The sequence below is a fragment of the Leptinotarsa decemlineata genome, unplaced genomic scaffold (genome assembly GCF_025532065.1).
Source record: "Leptinotarsa decemlineata unplaced genomic scaffold, Ldec_3_MD MMD2_P_RNA_scaffold_11, whole genome shotgun sequence".
Lineage (NCBI taxonomy): Eukaryota > Metazoa > Arthropoda > Insecta > Coleoptera > Chrysomelidae > Leptinotarsa > Leptinotarsa decemlineata.
The window spans coordinates 485523-501155 of record NW_027412525.1 but is presented as its reverse complement, the minus strand read 5'-3'; positions in this window follow the sequence as shown (position 1 = coordinate 501155).

Sequence of the window (15633 nt, the reverse complement as noted above, 5' to 3'; positions counted from 1 at the left end):
TATTTGTTACTCACTCTGAGCAAATATTTGGTCGGGAATTTCTGGTATATAATGTACAAATTGTCTCCCACTCAACTGATGATGTGAACAAATTTGGGCCTTTAGATACCTTTTCTGCCTTTCCATCCGAGAATGTTTTAGGACAGATTAAAAAATTGATTCGTTTTTCTAGAAAACCACTAGAACAGATTCATTGTCGCTTGAAGAAGTTCTCCCAAGAAAATAAATCAGGACGCAATAATTTGCTTGATAAAACTAATTTTTCTATAGAACATTTTGATGGACCAGTCATCAATGCGATTGACTTCAAAAGGCAGTTCAAAAAAATTTCATACAGGGGAATGCATTTTTCTGTAATATCACATTCAGAATCAAATACATATTGTCATATGATAAATAATCAAGTGTTTCAAATTCACAATATAATTGTTACTTCTCAAAGGTCTACTTTTTTGATAGGCAAACATTTCACATCTTATGGGGAACTTTATTCTTATCCAATATCGTCAAAACAGTTACATATATACCTCATAGATGTCTAATCAGACTTGGAAATGTGGAGTGTTGATAACATACTAACAAAATGTTTGGTTTTATCTTTTAATGATGGAAATTCTGTGGTGTCGTTTCCCTTACTCCATGATCATAGTTAATATGTGTTTATTTTTATTCAATATAAAACTATATTTGATACATTTATCCATTTTCCTTTTAAACTCACTTTTTTGAGAGATCACATTGAGATACCTATTTTTGTTACATTGTTGACTAATATATTACTGTCAAAATATGAATTGATTTTTTGTTTGTTAAATTCAATGCAGGTCAAAAAATGGGTTGAAGCTTTCAAAGGTCTGTATCATTGACGCTGTTCCCCATGATTCTAAGTAGGTAGCTAATTTTATTAATTGTTTGTTATTATATTATAAAATCTCAAGGAAAAAATGTTCATTTATTCAAACTTTTCAACATATTGTTTTATACAGATTTGTTTAATTTTTTTATAATATATTAGTTATTGTTTGGTGAGAGGAATTATTAGTTCCTACGTTATATTTTGGACGTGTACCAAATGACCTTTCGACGTGATTTGAGATATAATTCGACGTCACTTTTGACGTAAATCTACGTCAATGCTGACTTCAAAATGACGTCTCTTTGTGAAGTCTCTGGGCTGTGACATTGTGACGACATTTCAACGTGATATTTACGTCAATTGAAATGGTGATAAAGACGTAAGCACTGAGGTAAAAAACACGTCATAACGACGTTTCCTGCCTACCTGGGTACTGAGTTGAACCTCAAAACCATGAGTAGCCACAGTACGTCGCGTATTTCTAATATATACCGCTCGTGGAATCAAATGTGCCAAGTCACTTGAACACTTACCGTGAAAGTGTCTATAGAAGAGAGTCAAATCCCCAACATTTCTTCGATGTTCCAGACTATCAAGGTTGCGAGTAATGTGTGCGTCTTCAATCAGGTGGATGGCTCTTTTACGGATGGAATCCAGCAACTTCAGTGTATGTAAAGGGGCGAAACTCAAAACATAAGAACAATACTCAAAAGAAGGTCTGATCTAAGCGTTGGGAAGCATCGAAAGTTGCTGAGGTGTGTAAGGTTTTCTGGTTCGGAACAGTGTTCCCAGCTTTTGAGAATGAACATTTGCAACATGATTGTTGGGGTTTATTTCCTTGAATTCGAACTCCAATTATTCTACACAAGAAAAACTCCAGTCTTTGCTGTCTGTATTTATTGTTCACTTTCATAGATTATCACGACACAACCTTCGTGGACTGTATGCTATTTCACTCTGCTTGAATCGCACAAAATGTTATTGTTAATATCACTTCAAATATCTAAACCCAACATGTGGCAAGGGTCAGAAATCTATCTACATACATAAGGGTGATGCAGTTGTTCGATACCGAAAAACCATTCGCCTACAAATATAAGACAGTAAATGTTGCCAGATCTTGAACGTCTACACAAAATATAGAAAGATATGATATTCCGAACAATGATTATACCAAGACATATTGTTGACCATTTTAACCTCCAACAAACTTATCGAAGCAGAAAGCGGATTGGTATGTCTTGACATTATTTCATCCGGTTCGGAGACATTCATCTTCTCGGAAGAAACCGATGCCTGGGTTTTTGTGGCATTGAATTGACCCTGTTTATTCTCACCCCGATATTCTCAATGAGATATGCAATCTCCTGCTGCCGGTGAAGATGAGCATCTGAAACCGGCGTCCTGGAATCCAAATGCAGCAGGAGGTTGCATATCTTGATGAGGATCTATCAAGATATGCAACCTCCTGCTGCCGGTGAAGATGTGCTTCCGCAGCCGATGTCCTGAAATGCAGTACAATCTCCAAAAGCTTCAACTGCAATTGTGGCAGTCATCTTCAGTGGCGTGGTCGAAGTACTCTTCTTGACGTATCAACTAAAACTGAAACCCAATCGTAGTTTGCAAGAATTTCTTATTGATAACTTCAATTAGGTGTCAGTAAATACTGACACTGAGCAACTATGAAATACAGATGATTAGTATGCCTTTTGCTTTATTTGAACAGGTCATAGAAAATCTGGTGAGCCTGTCGAATCAGAACACAATGAATGATCATATCATAATACAAGCAGGATCAAATTGCTTTGAAATCAATCAATATCTTTCCTTCAGAATATTGAACAAAGTTGAATATTGAACAATGTACCCACACCAATATCATTTTAACCTCTGTAACCTATACGACCAACTATAGAACAAATATAAGAATTCATAAATTTAATATTGCAATGAGCAAATATGCAACGAAATTAAATTCATTTTCTGCAGGCACTGCCTCTCTCTTACAACAAAAAAGGTTTTATCGCAAACAAAAATGAACTATTCCAAAAAATTACAAACTCATTTTGTATAGAGAATGTAAAGTCGCTTAATGCACTGATATTTTTTGAAACTGATGAAAATATTTTAAACTCTCCTCTAGTATCGAAAAAAGTAACAGAAACAGTAATACAAGTTAACAAACCATAGACAAATCTATCTCGACCCCCAACCAATGTGAAATTGCAAATATCTCACAGGAACACATCAATATAGCTCATCAAAATGTACAGGGAATAAGTAACAAAATTCCCCAACTTGAAATTTTTCTTGAAGATACTCGATGTGACATACTATGTGTGAGTGAGCATTGGTGTAATAGTGATCAAATTGAAGCCATCAATAAAGACAACTCCAATCTAACTAGCTCTTACTGCAGAACAAATATGAATTACGGGGGTGTAGGTATCTACAGCGTGACTCACGGTCGATGGTAGGTTAGACGTTTCTGAAAAACGCAAAGCATGATATTTCTGAAAATTTCAACTATCACATTTCCTTACCTGTTCTATCGATCTAAAATATTTTCAGCATTGCGGCGTTGCCACTTTTATTAAAAAGTCCTAGCAGTTATAATTTTTCAAATGGAACACCCCGTATATAAATACATTTTTGGAATCGCTCTAGTATTTTAATACCTTTTTGTTGGAAATGTCCTATACCTATCTCTATCCGTTTTCGAGAAAAAAAATAAATTGTGCTAAATATGGTCCAAAACATAGCCTTAATTCATGAAAGAAATATTCAAATAACACCAAGAAATCGACTCCATATCATACATGACGTGCTAAAATTACTATTATTTTCATTGTGCATAAAAGTAGTCGAAAGTTAATTTTTTTAAATGAAACCCTCTGTATATTACTCGATAAATTGAAAGATGGTGAAAAATTCTTCGAAATGATATACCTAAATCGTCAAGTTTTCTTAATAAAGCCGTTTATGTGGAAAAATAGTTATTCATGTTTTACCTACAAGTGTTGAAAGTGGCATTTTATTTTGTGAATGGGGATTATTGCAAAATGAGTGTCAACAAGTGGAGCAAACTCACGAGCAAAATAAAATCACTTTTAACAAATGTATCATACGAATTTTTTTGTATAACGTTACTGCTGATGGTAAAAAAAATTATAGGGTCCATGGGATTTGAACACACGATCTTTGGATTACAAGGCATATGTTACAACTACATACGCCAACTCACGTTATTTTAAGGAGGATTATTGGTTAGTCATGAAGGACTTTCTACAGTTGGACTGAATATTACTTCGTCATCGTCAGTAACTTCACAGGAATTTAATATTACCAATAGCACCAACTGCATGTGTGAACTTTTCTAAATGATTTTTTGGTAGGTGTTCTGATTGGAGTGTTTCTATCAAAGAGATTTTCAATAACAAAAAATAATTTTTAAAGAATTTGATTTCTAGGTAGCCGTGGAAATATCAAGCTTATGATAGTTTGGTGACTTTTATAAGTAATTGATAAATGGTTATTGACGGTGTTTCAAAAAATCGCCAAAAACAAATGCAAATATTGATTATTCGAACGAAGTTCTTATGAAATTATTCATTATACACGGACAGTGTGATCAAATCATTGCAAGAACTTGTAGAAAATTCAACTGTATCCTGAATCAACACCAATGAACGAGAGGAAGTTTGTAAGATTACAAAATAATTTCCTTAACTATGGCTCCATGTTAAAAGCGCCTTCAACATTACCAAAACCTGTTACTTCAAATGAGGTAATACTGTTTTGGTATATTTTTATGCATATCCAGAAGCTTCCATTCGCAGTGCAGAAAAAGATTTAGGTGTATCACATGCTTCAGTACAACGAATTTTGAAAAATCACGGAATGCATCCGTATAAATTTACCAAAGTTCAAGCTCTAAAAGCAAAAGACGTAGAATGCATTTTTGTGATTCCCTTTTGATTCATACATAGGAAGATCGGGAATTTTTGTCAAAAATAATTTGGAGCGACAAATCAAATTTTACGAGGGATGGTATTTTCAATAGAAGGAATAAACATTTTTGGGCTGATCATAATCCTCATCTTACAAAAGAAATGGGTTTTCGAAAAAAAATTGACCTGAATGTTTTCTGTATTCTGAAGAACAATAAAATTAGCTTTTTTTATTTATGAAGACACACTGAATGCAGAGAGATATCTCCAAATACTAAGGACGGCTGTAACCGATTTTCTTGAAAATTTACCTTCAGGGGAATATAGGAATTCGTGGTTTCAACTGGACGGAGCGCCAGCTCATTCCACCCAGAAAGTTTCCAGTAAACTCAACGAACTCTTTGACGATCGTTGGTTTAGGCGTTTAGGGCCGTGGGATTGGCCACCGAGATCATCCGATCCCACGCCTCTTTATATTTTTATGGGGTGTTTTTAAAGAAAGGGTATACAGTACTCCAGTGCCTAACAAAGAAGAATTGCGACGGCGAATAGTGCGGAGTATTGAAGATCTGGATCCCCAGGAAATTGAAAAAGCAACCACAAGTCGCGTACAAAAAAACATTTTAAAGTGTTTAGAATGTAATGGACCATATTTTCAGCATTTATTGTGAAAATGTGATATTTTGTTTGATATTTTTCACCATCTTTCAATTTACCGAGTAATATACGGGGGTTTCATTTGAAAAAATGAACTTTTGACTACTTTTATGCACAATGGAAATAATAGTAATTTTAGCACGCCCTGTATGATATGAAGTCGATTTCTTGGTGTAATCTGTTGACGCAATCATCAACGTATCTATTAAATTGTTCTCTTGAAGAAGGTATTTTTCCATCATGCCTCAAAATGGCAAAAATTATTCCGATTCACAAATCGGGAAGAGTCACAGATGTTCAAAATTTCAGACCAATTGCGCTATTGAGTCCATTTGCTAAGGTTTTTGAAAAATTTGTTGCCAATGGAATAACAGAATTAATTCATGGATAGGTTTGATTTAATGAACACGAATCAGTATGGGTTTCAAAAAGGCAAATCAACCTCAAATGCAATGGTGACGCTTGTAAATAGACCATCGGAGGAGTTAGACAAAGGTAACAAAGTGGTTTGCACCTTTTTGGATCCAAGCAAGGCATTCGATCTTGTCAACCATGAAATTCTTTTAACAAAACTAGAACTGTACGGTTTCAGAGGAGTGGTACATGATTGACAAAAAAGTTATGTGATGAACAGGATGCATTTGTTCGAAGGTGATTGACAATGTTTCGTGATGAATTTCACTAGTTCGGACTTCCATTGTCTATTATATAAAATGATTTGAAATCCCTGAAACAAGTAAAAAAGAATAATTAAAAAAGAATAGTTGAAAATAACAATTATATTAAGCAACAATAAACCTGAAATGAAATGATAGTAAAATAACCTACAAGTAAAAATATAATAATTGAATAAATAAAAAATTAAAGGAATGCAAAAAGAAAATAATAAAAATAAAAAAGTGTAGAGATTCCAAGTCACGTTAGTTCACGACGTTTCGATTGTTGGTATCTACAATCGTCTTCGAACCCGAAGACGATTGTAGATCGTTTGTTCGATTGTAGATGCAGTTTGTTCAAGCAAACAATCACACCACTGAAAACAACAATTGATGTAGGGGTTCCTCAGGGTTCTGTTTTAGGTCCTCTGTTATATCTGATATACGTGAATGACATTTCTAATGAAAGTTGTATAATGTATGCAGATGGCACCTCCCTCATAGCTACAGGCAGCAATGTAGAGCAAACAGTCTTGAAGGCCACTGAAGAAATCAAAATATCTGAGGAACAGTTCTCTTCAAATGGATTAGTTTTGAACATGGAGAAGACAAAGTTCATAAGATTTAGTCACTCAAATAATAAACTCGACCACATCTTGTTGCTAAAATCTAACTTCAGATCTATCACTCAAGCACTTTCTGCAAAGTTCCTTGGGCTGTATGTGAATGAACGCTATACATGGACTACCCATATAGAAGAAGTGTGCAAAAAACTAGCTCCAAAGTGTTATGTTCTGTACCAACTCAGGAAGACCGTCGAAAAATCAGTACTGATGATAATATATTTTGCACACTTTCAGTCAGTAATGACATATGGAATGATGAATTTTTTTGCACATTATAATAATGGCCGCGAGTTTGTGTCAGATCGAAATCGTCAGATTATTGAATGAGAGCTTTTTTTTTGTTGCACTTAACACCCCCTTAGAAAATCTGACGTCCTCGATGAAATTTTTTTCTTTTCACTTTCAACCCTTACGTACAACCACCCGCATCATGCAAACGATCAGATTAACATACGAACATTATTAAAAATACCTAGGACATTGATGCTATCAATATCTGACGCGCTCGCGTATGTCCATGCAACAGTATTTTTTTACATATTCAAAAATCTATAGCCGCTTCCCCCACCGATGAAAAGGTATATACTAGGTATATAACATTTTTTTCTTCTCATCATCTAAGCTTTGCAACCAAATATGTCTCTATGACGCTCGAGTAAATCCCCATTTTGCATCGTGGGCTCCCCTACTATATTATTCACAGTTTTTTTAAGAGTTCCTCAGATATAAAATTCATTGAGTATCATTGATACAGTTAAAATCGATATGAAATATAACAATATACAACAATAAATAATAAAATGACCGTGAACAAATTTAGACAAGTTCGAGCATTCGAAGGAATTGTCCCTCTGTATTTAAGAATATATCCAGTTCACAGTTCCTCACCATTTTGTTAATGGTTTCGAGATATTATTGAAGAGGAGACAAATTGTTTGAGACACGAAATAAATTGTCTCTTCTTCTCAGTCTTACGTCAGGTACAATAAAATCACTAGTACAGTGAATTTCAGGTACTTCAATTTTTCTAAAAATGTTAAAAACAAAAATCACTTCCGAGGACTCACGGCGGTCTTTCAATGCTTGCATATTAAATTCTTGTAATTGGCTAGAATACGATATAAATGAAGGCCAGACATTGTGTTTTCTGGAAAAGGGTGTTCTTAATAATCGTTTCTGGACTTTTTCTACAGTATGAGAATATAAAAAGGTCTTTGGATTCCAAATGACACAAACAAGTATCGTAATTGAATTCACGGCTAGATCTTAAGACAAAGCTCATTTTTCTATAACATTCAGATACATTCAGATTGAATGTGCAGAGAGAAACAGAACACACCAGTAAAAATGATTCCGAAATATTTCACCTCATTGAATTTCTGTAAATTGGTGTGAATAATGAAATAGTTCTTGATAGTGAGTGACATATTTCGTGTGAAACTCATTATTTTGCATTTATCTTCGTTGAGAGATAAGTCAGATTTTGAAAAGTAAGTAGATAGATTATTGAGATCATATTGAAGCATATCAGAATCTTTTTCGCTTTCGATTCTTCTAAAAAGCTTGAGATTGTCGGCATATAGGAGAAATTGAGAATGCCCAATATGCTGAAAAACTTCATTAACAAATAACACGAAAGGAGGGGTCCCAAAATCGAGCTCTGCGGAACTCCCGAAGTAGCGGTGAATTGGAATGAAGATACGTTGTTGAACTGGACGAACTGTAATCTGTTGGATAGAAAGCAGTGTAAGAAATGAAGTGTGTTGTTTGTGAAACCGAATGCTTTTAATTTCAGGATCAAAACCTCGTGGTTAACTCTGTCGAATGCCTTGGCGAAGTCACCGTATATAACGTTTATTTGATAGCCATTTTTTTTCCATCTGTAACGAAGTTACTGAATGCACATAAATTGGTAATGGTAGATTTATTTCTGATAAAGTCATGCTGTTGGTCGATTATTACTAAGTTCACGTGATTGTATACTCATACAAATTGTGTTTGTTCAAATATTTTTGACAAAGCTGGTAAGATTGTTATGGATCTGTAGTTTCTTACGTGTTTTTATTGCCGCTTTTGTGTATAGGAGTAACTCTGCTAATTTTGAGAAAGCTTGGAAAACGATTTTCTTCCAGAGAAAAATTGAAAATAAATGTCAGTAGTTGCTTCAACAAGTCACTGTAAGCCTTGAAAAAGTAGGGAATGCCATCGATTTCAATGGCTGCTTTGGGTTTCAGTGTCTTAATAGCATTTTCAACCTCTGGTTCCTTAATATCACCAATTTCAATGATGTCTAGGTCATACTCATGAACTAGTGTGGGGTTTACCGGTACACCGCTATTCGTGAAAGTTTATTTGAAGAAAGTAGCAAAACCGTCTGCAATATCCTTATCATTTAATGATTCATCATTATTATAAGTGAATATGTTAGAAATAGCCCAGTTATTCGACTTTCCTTGATATAAAACCAGAATTTTTGGGATCGCTCTGTAAGTCTCCCTCTAACGACATCGATAGGTCTTCCAAACCAATAAAAAAATTCGATGATATCCTACACACACTTTCTTTCATTTGAATTTGAAGATAGGAAGCGCTCCATAAAAGATCCGTTATATTTTATATCTGTCTTTTGGCAATATATTCTTTGCCAATAATAGTAACTCTTCAAACTCAAAGAAATGAGCGAATCAATATTTTTACAGACAGCAAGAGCGCACTAGGGGCTATGACAAACCCGAAGGTGACATCAAAACTGGTCTGGGAATGTCATGAAGAACTCAATGAACACAGGAACAAATTAACTTTGTACTGGGTGCCAGGGCATTCAGGAATCACAGGTAATGATGAAGCTGATGAATGCGCTAGACGCGGATCATCCACTTCATATATAGGTCCTGAACCAGCTCTGGGGGTACCAAAATCATTGATACGAAACCAGAGTAGGAGAGTCCGAGAAAAGAACCGAAGAACTACTTCAATATAGTAGGGACCGGCTCAGAATAATTACAGGGTTACTAACCGGTCATTATCCGCTTAGAGGACACCTGAATAAAATGGGGTTGTATAACGGAGACCTCAGCTGCAGATTATGCAACGAAGGGATAGAAACAGCTCTACATATCTTATGCGAATGCGAGGCACTGAATCACAGAAAGCAGACAATATATAGACGTCTAGAAGAATATGACGAATATCCAACACGGAACCTGTACAAACTAGTACAGAGAACGAGACTGATGGAATGGGTGTCATGAGAAGATGAGAGAATAAACGCAATAAGCCCAAGAGGCTGCAGTGTTTTATGGAGACTTGTTCTAAATGGACAAGTCAGACAGCTCCCAAGGTACCAAAAAAAAAACTCTTTGAACAATAAAGTGAATTTATCTTTGTTATTAGTTATTACCATAATCGCTTTTGATAACTGGGTAACTTCCAATAACGTTCGTATTATTTTTTAAAAAAGAGTTCAAGCGTTCAACAATTGAAAAGAGGTCAAGCGTTCAATAATTGAAAGTGGAAAAATACTTGCAGAAAAACTCTTTCCGAAATATTCGGGAATCCGGTCGGAATCTTAATGATGCATCACGTTGTGAAAGTTGTTTCAATAAATTTTTTAATAACACATCCGATTATATGGAACTAAAACTCGATATCTATGCAAAACAGATGTGACTCAGAAACTTCACGAATCAGATCTTTCACGGGGCAATTCCGACTTTGAAGTGAAAAAATCCTTTTTCGAGACGCTTCCCACCTTTTGTTGTCGCTCCGACAGAAATTGAGTGTATGAAAATGTCGCTCACGTTTTCAGTGAATTTACATTGTTAGTCTTGGAGTAAATTACAGGGGCTCAAGTCGGCGGAGAGGACAGATTCAGCCCCATGGGATATGACAGTTTATTGGGATAAGCACTTAATAGGGGCAGGGGGACGGGGCAACCCGTCTAACTTCGTTACAGATGTGTCTTAATTCATAAAGCTTTTGTTTTCACGTTGTCTCTCTCTTGAGAGATATTGGAGATGAGAGTGAGTGCTTTTTCTTTATTTTACGACCGAAAAAAGTTTAAGGGTGAACTGGGAGAAATAGTGGATAAGTTTGTTTATTGTATCGATTTTTCATACATGTTTCATACGGTTTGCTGTTTGGAACAGGATTTTATTTAATGGTGAAACGTTATGAAGATGAGATATTTTGAATCCTGAGTGGATAATTGCTACTGCTGAGAAACGTCCAGGAATCATTAAAAAGCGTCCAGAACACATCAAAATGCGTCAAAAAACGACGTAGATTTTTTGAACGTTTTTGACATTTTCTAGATACCTTTGAGTTTTTAGATGATTTTTTATGTTTTCCAGACAATTTTTGAGATTCTTAGAATCCTTTTGGACGTTTTCTAGATATTATCCGAAGCTTTTTGAGTCTGCCAATAACGCTGACTATTGACCCCCCCTCCAAAGTGCTCGACAGATACCTATTATCTATTTTATATAGGATCTTCCAATAGAAACTTCCGAACTTTTACAATTTCAGCCTGCATATTCTGCACACTTTATTCTATAGAGACATACAGTATTTTTCATTCCATCTCTCTATCATGTATATATAGAGTGTGAAAAATGCCATGCATATATTCAGGCCAAACCGGTAGAAGTTTTGATGTGAGGCTTCGTGAACACGTCTGTTCGAACGAAAAATCTGGAATGTATGAACATCTGCAAGGATCAAAACACAAGATAAGTATAGGATCCAAAATATCTCCCAAAATCCTACACACATATAATAAAGGAAGGAAAATAAATTTGGTTGAAGCCATGGAAATGACTAAATCAATTAAAAACACGAATATATAACCCGATTTATGTAGGTCACCACTTTTGCTAATTTTTATGATTCCTAGTTTTTATAGCTGGCACCCCTGTCCATTCAATTACCTCTCCATCTATCTTACTTACAAACTCCCTATATAACAACGTTTTTCCTTTCAAATGTATTAGTTTTCATACTTGATAATGCGATAAAACCCAAAACTTACCGTGAAAACAAAATAATTGGTGGAGCAAAAGTGTTTTCATTCATTTCCTCAAAGTGATCATGAATTTTCACAAAATAATTACACAAATAATTTCCTTTGATAATCAAAAACAAGAATATCATTTGTTTTTTTCTTTTTTGCATCTCAATGAGCGTGACAAGTTTTTCTAGTTTGCCATCTCAATCAATGGGCTTGATTCATGCTATGGAAAACGATACTGATTTGCTTATAGATTTATTGAGTTAGGGGTATATTATACTTATCAAGCCTAAACGGTCCCAAGGTCTCTTTATATTTGTATAAAAAAGAACAATTCGAATAGCAAGAATTCAAATTGTACGCGTGTCTGTTGCCAATAAAATTGATTTCGTCTAGAGCGGAGTTGCCAAGTGTATTGGTTTTTAATATCCAATCACAGATCTGATGATACAGTTTGACAGATGCATTTTTGTTGTTATTGTTGTCAACTCTGTGTTAATACAACTGTTACAGTTATCTAATTATAGTTATTTATTATACAAGGAAAAAAAGTATTACTTTTTTTCCGTCACTGAAAAAAATATTTTTTTTCAAAGGTAGGTCTCGACGGGTGCCTATTTTGCTGCATATTCCGTGTCATTAGTTTAAATTCCAAAATATATTTTTTCAGGTTATTTTTGGATTGAATTTTACCATTACTACCACCAAAATGGTTAAATATGTTTTATACCTAGTTGTAAAAACAGATCATCCATACCAGACAAAAAGTTTTTCACTGTTCCAAAAAACGAAACTCTATGGTTTTCTTTAGTTGGCCGAGCTAAAATAAAAATTGAATCGAAACTTTCCATCCTTCGATGAAAGACAAAGTCTGAAATGAATATATAAATAAAAGGGACCTACTAAATATACCACCTATAGCGTTTCAATTCTTCATTCTTCATTTCGGTACCAAAGGATTGCAAATTTTCCAAGTAAAATTCATTGATCATTTCAAAATCGACTCTTGGTGAGTTGTCGGAGTCAGCTTTAACGAAAGTAGGCTCAACGTTCAGTTTGAAATTATTTTAACAAAAATAAGAAGTTTGTGGAAACCGTTGACATTAGAAAGGGCACATTGTCGCATACACTACAGAGAGAACTGGCTGACTGGATGACAATATGGCTAATATACCAGTAACGTTGAATTTCTTATTTTTGGTGGGTAGCATGAATGCATAATTGATTTATTTTATTAGAGTTCATGAGCATTCGAAAACCATTTGAAAATACAGCTCGTTAAATTCTATTTAGAATCATATTTAGATATAACTTGTACTATAACAGTTATCAAGGCAAATCTTATTGTCCATTTTAATGCTTAATTCGTGGATTCGAGCGATCTTACTATCATAATATATTCATTTGTTTGCTGGCTTTATTCTTCAAAAAATGAATGAAAAACCACAAAAAATGTTAATTGATCATTCGTTTTCCCAGGAAAATGGAGTACCTATATCACAATTTATTGGTTTATTATTGTAACACTGAGTTTCAACTTTTTCTTAGCTAACAGCTCGCGTAGGAACAATTCGTTTTTATCGAATTTAGTTTGTGTGTGTTTTAAAAGTGTTTTAGAGATGTATTTGAATATTAATATGTGCTGATTTTAATAATGTCGAAAGACACAAGAAAACAGAAAGCGCATTGGTTTATAGGTGAGTTATTTCATATAATGAGTTTAGGTTCCCAAAGGATAAAATTATGAGAAAAAAATGGGTGAGAGTATTGACAAGAAATAATTACAATCTTTCCACTCCTCCAAGACTTCATAGAAATCATTTGAAAAGTTACTATAAATGACAATGGAACGAAAATATGGAATTTGATGACACATTTTTTTATTTCAACTTCAAGTATTCTCCACAAAAAGTATTATCTGGAGTTAATACTGTTGCTGAAAGTATGAAAGAAAATGAATTAATATTTTTGCAGAAAAATCAAATGCTTTTCATTTTACTTCATTAAATTTTATCATATAATCAATGGTAATACCTCAGAAGCTTTTGTTGGATCAGTTCGAATACATTTAATTCTGTCTATACTTGACATCATTCAACCTTTCTCTCAAGTTTTAGAAGATTCAACAGATTACCCGAGCGATCCTATAACGCTTGAATTTAGTGCTACTAAATTCAAGCAATATTAGAAAAAGGTAAAATAAATTTGCAGAGAGCACTGTAGAATAAATTGAATACTTAAAATGATTCTTTAATCCAGTTTGCTATATTTTTTGATTTTCATAACTGTATATCATTAAATAATGCATAAAATCATAGTTTAGGTAAATATTTTGTGATCTTTCGAATTTGTGTACTGATTTTAGATTTACAGGGTGATTCAAAAGTACTTTGACAAACTTCAGGTGATTCCTCACAATTGTCCGAATAAATAAATGTCCGGAAACGCTTCGTTTCCAAGATACAGGATGTTAAAGTTTTATTTTTATTTTCGTTTTTTTCAAATAACTTTTGAAATACTGGACTTAATTGAACGAAACTTGGTAATAGGAGGTTTTTGAGGTGTCGAATTCGAACCTGATGTTCTTATTGCTCTCACTCGTAGGGGGCGCCACCTACACGTCTTTTTCTTCTTTAAAGATTCATATCTTTTTTGGGCGTACTTCTAGCACCTTTTTCAGTAAGAAAATCGATTCATCTATCATATCTACGTAAATAAGCTACCCTTGTTACTAGTCGCTGTAAGCAACCGTTTTCTAAATATTTGGACTTGAAAACTTCAAGTCGATTATTTGATAATCGATGCATGTTGAAGTTATTACGAATATTTTGCATTTTTCACAAGAATGCTTTGGAAATAAATTTGACGTTTGTGAGTAGATTTGGTAATTACATATTTTGTGACAGTTAGACGTTTTGTTGAAGTTTCCGTAAGTAGAAGTAGAAAACGCGTACAAAATTATTATTATTTTATTATTATTATTTAAACAATAATGCTCATTTAGCCGATATGCATTTCGTTTATGACCTTGCGGATGGCAATGCGCGCGAAGCAAGACGTATTTACCAGGAGCCATTTCCTAATCGAATACTGCCTTCAGCTCCAACATTTGCTAGTCTCCACCGTCGTTTGGCAGAAATATGTAGCTTCAAGAGGGCAGCTGATATTATTAGAAGACCACGAGCAGTCCGAACCCCAGAATTGGAAGAAGCTGTTTTGAACGCTCTCGAGGAGAATCCAGAAACAATCACAAGAGTAATTGCTGAAGCTGTGAGTTCTACTCAGTCCACAGTTTGGAGAATTATCCACGATCAACAGTTTTATCCAAACCATATTCAAAGGGTACAAGCTCTTTTGCCACGAGACTTTCCCCAACGCATTACTATGTGTCAATGGTTTTTGAGAAAATTGGCTGGAAATCCTCAATATTTAAGATATGTACTCTTCACGGACGAGGCAAACTTCTCTCGAAATGCTATCACAAACTTTCATAACAACCATGTTTGGGCTCTCGAAAATCCGCACGCAGTTATTGAAAGGCATTATCAGTATCAATTTTCTGTAAATGTATTGGCGGCAATAATTGATAATTACTTGATAGGTCCTTTCTTTCTTTCGCCCCGACTGAATGGCGCAACTTACAGACACTTTTTAGAAAATGAATTGCCGGGACTACTTCAGAATGTACCATTAGAAATTCGTATCCGCATGTGGTTCATGCATGATGAGGCTCCGGCCCATTTCAGCGTTGTAGCCAGGGAATTCCACCACACAGTCTATCCGAATCGATGGACCGGTAGGGGTGTAGAAGAACCTAACCAGGCGTGGGCACCAAGGTCCCCAGATCTAAACCCGATATATTTTTATTTTTGGGGACATT